This window comes from Poecilia formosa, unplaced genomic scaffold (genome assembly GCF_000485575.1).
Source record: "Poecilia formosa unplaced genomic scaffold, Poecilia_formosa-5.1.2 Scaffold135, whole genome shotgun sequence".
NCBI lineage: Eukaryota > Metazoa > Chordata > Actinopteri > Cyprinodontiformes > Poeciliidae > Poecilia > Poecilia formosa.
This window is the reverse complement of record NW_006800074.1, coordinates 1,067,460-1,073,074: the sequence shown is the minus strand read 5'-3', so window position 1 is coordinate 1,073,074 and position 5,615 is coordinate 1,067,460. Positions and strand designations below refer to the sequence as shown.

Below are 5,615 nucleotides of genomic sequence, written 5' to 3'. Positions count from 1 at the left end.
TCAACATGTATATTAACTGTTGGTTTCACATAATTGCTGCTTACTCACATGGCTGATGTCTAAACCTTTGTAGCTTCCTACATGCTGTGACTTCTCAGGAACAACCAGCCTTCTGAAGTGGTGACGGATACCATTTTAAAAGTTGTAGTAGAGATTTCCTGCAGATTTATGTAGAAACAAATCATTCTTGAATTGTTGAAAGGGAACAGTTTCATAGACGGCAGGCTTATCCAAAATGTATTTTCAGTAGTTGTGGTAGAGGGTTTTACTTTAGAATCCTACAGCTATCTTTGTTTACTACCTGGCCATGGAAGGCGTTGATCTCGTACTATGTAATAAATTATTGCATAATTTGAAAGGTGGTCAACCAGGTCACCAAGTTGAGCTTGGGGCATTTTCACATAAACACTCCTCACATTTTATGAGCCCTTTATATGATGGTTTACCTGTAAAATTAAAAGCTCCTAACCCTCACTTTCTGCTTTTTCCTGCCTGTGATGGCTTACTGAGGCTTTTGACTTTTATGAGAATCAAGCATTTGTAAATATTTGTCTCAAATTAGGCCAAGTCAGGTGAAACTGCCACCGTGTGTATGACAACACCATAGCTAATTGTATTTCCTAGCCAGTGATTTTTACAGTAGGTCTGAGTGCCTGTGCTGCCTTTCAGCTTGATGCTGGGTGTGTGTTGAGGATGTCACCACCAGCTGTCGCGTCTCACGCTCTGCTGAAAACCCAAACGTATGCTTCCTTTTCTCTAATTTAGGCCTCTAATATTTTTGCAACATATTTTAGTCTTTCAGCTCATGACTTCAGTGGCACCGTTTCACTTTTTCCTCCTAGGTTTTACAGTCACTAGCTCACATTTGAAGTTTAATGTAAGTCGAAGTTGGGACAAAGTGAAACAGATTGGAAATAAACAGCAGAAATTGCTCTATTGGTTTGGTTTCTTGAAAAAAAAAAGAAAAAAGAAAAAAAGTCAACATGTGCAAAGTAGCTCTCTTGCTTTCTCTGTATAGCTAGTTAACCAAATCAGTTTCTTAAAAACCTCCAATTTGGAAAAAACATTTAGTTTGTTTTTCTTCTCCAGAAACAACTGTTTGCATGAAAACGGCGGATAGAAATACAAGAAGCCATGCAAACACTCAATGATTATCAAGGCATGACCTCAAAGAAGGGGAAAATGGTGAAGTTTAAAATGTTAACTTGACTGTGTAAATATAACTGTCCCCATATTCCTATAAAGGAGATGAACAGTGACCAGTTTGCAGACTTTTTTTTTTTTAAAAGATCCTTCAAAAGAAATATTTCTCGATTATAAGCTCTGATTAAACCAAATAAACTCTACCAGCTGAAAAAGTTGCCTTTTTTGCTGGCAGATATTTATTTTATCCACACAGACACATTTCGTTACAGTAGACTATGGGTAGAACACAGAACATTACATTAAATTCTCAGTTGTCAAAGTGGGAATAAAATGTCTTGCTGGTCCTGAAACGTCCCACAGCAGACGGCACCTTTTGTATTCAGAAAAGTGGATAAGTAGCACAGATGAGTGCAAAGATACAAAATGGCAAAAGGGTGCAATGTCCAGCTCCAGCTGAAGTGTGTTCGTAACTGTATGCCAAACTCTCTTTCTTTAGCACACCCATGCTGCCACACATTGGTACGTTGTACATTTTTAATCTGGCTCATTTTTTTTTTTCTTAAATGATCTACTTGTATTTTTGTCTGTGTTTTTGTTAGCTCATGAATTTAATTCTTTAACTGGAAAGCAGTCATTATGGTGGCTTGTATATTGCTTTTCTCTTGGTGTATTGATGATGTTGCTGTAGTTGGTTTATTCTTGGTGACGATGTGCGATACATATTTAGCCCTCTTATGGTATTTTTCTTTGTGAAGAGAAGATGCTCGGTTGCCGCCCTGAATGCTAGTGTTCCTCTTTGCACAGCCTTTGCTGTAGAACTTAAACAGGTGTAATAGCTGCAGGCACATCTGCTGGTCAAAAGTCTCCTGCATTCAAGTACGATCGGACACAATTCATCTGCTGGCAGTCTGCTGGCTCAAGGCTCGCCCTGCGCCAGCTTCTGTTACAGTGCACTGCAGCAGTCACCTGTTAAACATGGGGAGTAGCTGTGGCTAAGCAAGTTATCATACACACATTCAGCCGTGTAAGCAGGTTTTGTTTTCCATCAAGGAAAACATCCGCAGTTAACAGACTGAGTAAGATGTAGCGATGTCTTTTTTCAGCGCTCTGACCTCCAGTAAAGAGACCAGATTGCAAATGGATCAATAAAGCATCACATTGTTAGGAGTTTTTCATTGCAGAGTTAAGGTGCTTTCACAGGCATTTGTTCAGTGCAAGTACGAGTGCTTTGCAAGGTGATTCAAATAAAATAGAGTACATTGAGTGACGAAATGATTTTTGCAAATGTTGTAAACATTCAATGTTCTTCCTTTGTGTTTTTCCATATTTAAAGTAGAACAGAATGAGAAGTTGAGAAATCCCTGTCACGCTAACATTATTTAATCCAAGCTTCCAGGTTTTGTTAATCTGCTTGTTGTTAATGATGTGATCCAGATCGGTTCACATATTCTGTGAAAAGCTTGTTCTGGAACAGAAAGTTGTGTGGAAGGATTAATCAAATAGGTACATAGTGTCTCTGACATAATTAGAGCGCTGGGGAGCTTTGCTAGAACTCCTAACAAATCAGTGTCTCAGATCTCGTATATTTAAATATTACAATAAAACTTGTGGATTTTATCCATATGAGGTTCTGTGAAAGTAGTCATAGCTGTAGGATTTTTAGCTGTACTGTAGATGTATCTTAAGCCATCTACCTTATTATGTTTCAGGTTTATTTGAAGATATGCAGTCAAACTCTAAAATATTGTGTTAAAGAGAGACGTTCTGGCATAGATGGAGCAGCACCTCGTTCTGTGTATATATGCAGTGTCTTTCTTTTTCCAGACACAGGGATAATTTATAAGAGTTTTCCTGTGTTTGTTTGGTTTTTGATGGCTGCTGTCCATTAAAGTAACTGGAACTTCCTCTCCCAGCGATCTGAATTTTTATTTTTTATTTATTTCTTTTAATAATTGAAGTTAAGAGACGCCATTGGTCCACTGAGTAAGGCTGAACTGTTGGGGAGATTTACTCTCCACATCAATTAATTTTGCCCTCCCACAATCAAATCAGCACAAGTGACCAACAAAGATCTGCACCTATAGAATGCAAATCAATCCTCTGCTGAGCCAGTGGTTGGCTTACTCTGTGTCCATTACAATATCAGACAAGATGAACATAACTCACTGACCCTAAGCCCTTTAACTCGGTGGGCTTAGGTTTTTTTTTTACACAAAATGCCACTTAAGTCTTAATCTCAGACTGACCCATGTGCCTTTCTGCACCCTTTTGTATGAATCAATTTCTTTTGAACCACTTTGTCTCACAGCTTATTCAGCACAGTGTCTTAAATTTATGTTAAACAGAAAACAAGAGGTGATTATAACTGTTAAAGCCCTAATCTAGATGAAACATGGTGTTAGATTTTTAGCAATGCTTAGATTTCTTTTTTTTTTTTCTTTTTACATATAGAAATCCAGTAGAATAATAAGATAATTAAAATAATTAACATTCCCAGAATCCCATTGTACCCTTCCTCATCATCCTTTAATGCAATAAAGACTCTTAACAGTACACCAGATTACATGGAGCTAGATTATCATTGCATAAAACGAGAATATCTGTCCTCCAGTAAAGGTTACTGAAAAAGAAATGCTTTTTGGAACTGAAGAAGACAATAACTCTGGATCCAGAGAGGTCTAGTTTTGGCCTAAGTATAATAGTTTTGAACAATACTGGGAATTTTTTTGTCCGCTCATCCTGAAAGAGCAGTTCAATGGAAAATATATAAGACCCTTTTTTAACTCCTGAGAAACATTAAAAGTGGGTCCACTGCTTAACATCAGCTTGGATGGTGACGTTTATCAAAACATGCTTTACCTTTGTTATCAAAGTTAACAAAGGTAACTACAATTTTTATATTTAGAGAAGTAATTTCACCATTGTTTTGTTTTTAAACTGTCGATAGCAGGTCAGTTCATGTGCAGCAATTAGGAAATTCCTCTTTTTTTTTTCTTTTTTTTTATATTATACTGGTTACTCTTATTTTTTGTAAAAAAATTTTTGCAATATGTTTCAATTCAGTTTATGTATATTATGCCATGCCACCACAAATGGTGTCTCGAGACACTTTACGAAAGAATCACTTAAATTCAGTCATACATACATTCCATTGACCCTCGTTATCGAACAGTACCATGAGCTCAGTTAATTGTTCAAAGTAGTTTTAAAAGTTTCTATCCATTTTAATATTTGTGCAGGTAAGGCCACATGTGATATTAGGCCAAACATTTACTTTCTAAAATTTATCCCATTTGGACTTGTAATTCTTTCTAACAGAGGTGTCAAACTAATAGAGCTGAACACACAAGTGTAGTGTGTGTCAGCAGTGCAAAGCTCAGTTTTGGGGATCATTTTCTCTTGATGTCACCATTTTTTCCACCTACATGCAGCTCATTTTTGCGTGTTTAACCTCATCCCTACTGCTAAATACTGGTATTGTAATCTGAACCTGTGTAGCTTGTCCTGTAGCATAAAACATTGTTGGTAATAATACGTAAGCACAAACACTATAAGAGAAAAACACTTCCTGCTTAAACACAATATAATGTCTGCAGCTCAACTTTTAGTAACCCTACATGACTTTGAGCAGCAATAAAACAATGTCACCTTTTATATAAGCCACTTTATCTGATGGTTTTCATGACGGCAATCTGGAGATGTATTTGTATTTTTCGACATGCAGCGAGCAACACCTCTGATCTCACAGTGCATGTGGCTTCTGAATAATGGAGAAGCCCCAGTGTCTGCTAAGAGGGAAATAGAAGTGAGGAAGCAAATGCAGGGGTGTGAGGAGAGTGTGAATGGGACTCGGGAAGCGCTCTGCTCTGAATCTGCCGTTATTTAAAGCAGCGTGATTCCTGGGAGATGAGCGGTGAGACTAGGAGGGGAGGCGCGGGACCAGGAGAGCAGAAGGAGGGTATTGCCTTAAAGGATCAAAGCTGCATTTCTCATGGGTTAATCATGCTTCAAGCTGTGTTTTACATTCTTTACCGTTGGCCCTTTAAGACATGTCTCAGATAAACCTCGCACTGGAAAGAGCGCTTTGGGATAACCCAGCCCTCTTTTGCTCAGCTTGCCTCGACAGAAAGAGTTCTCTGCAGAACTGAATAATTCATGGGGCTTCAGAAGAGTGCGGTGAAAATCCCCACCCCCCACACACTCGCACACAAAACATGATATGCCACATTCTCTCACACATACTCAATGCTTTACCATCATACCACTCAACTCCTATCGCAGTTCATCTTCACAGTTAGTTTTAGGTTGTGCAGACTGATATGCTCTTACAGTTGTGGTCAAAAGTTTACATACACTTGTAAAAAAACATAATGTTATGGCTGTCTTGAGTTTCCAATAAGTTCTACAACTCTTATTTTTCTGTGATAGAGTCATCGGAACACATACATGTTTGTCACAAAAAACAGTCA

At 38.0% G+C, this 5,615-nt stretch overlaps 1 protein-coding gene across 8 annotated transcripts in view; it reads left to right on the top strand.

Annotated features, from left to right (window-relative positions):
- The window catches only part of LOC103145080 (serine/threonine-protein kinase WNK2), a 51,975-nt gene that overhangs the window by 12,398 nt on the left and 33,962 nt on the right, over positions 1-5,615 (top strand). The gene's annotated exons all lie outside the window — the stretch shown is intronic.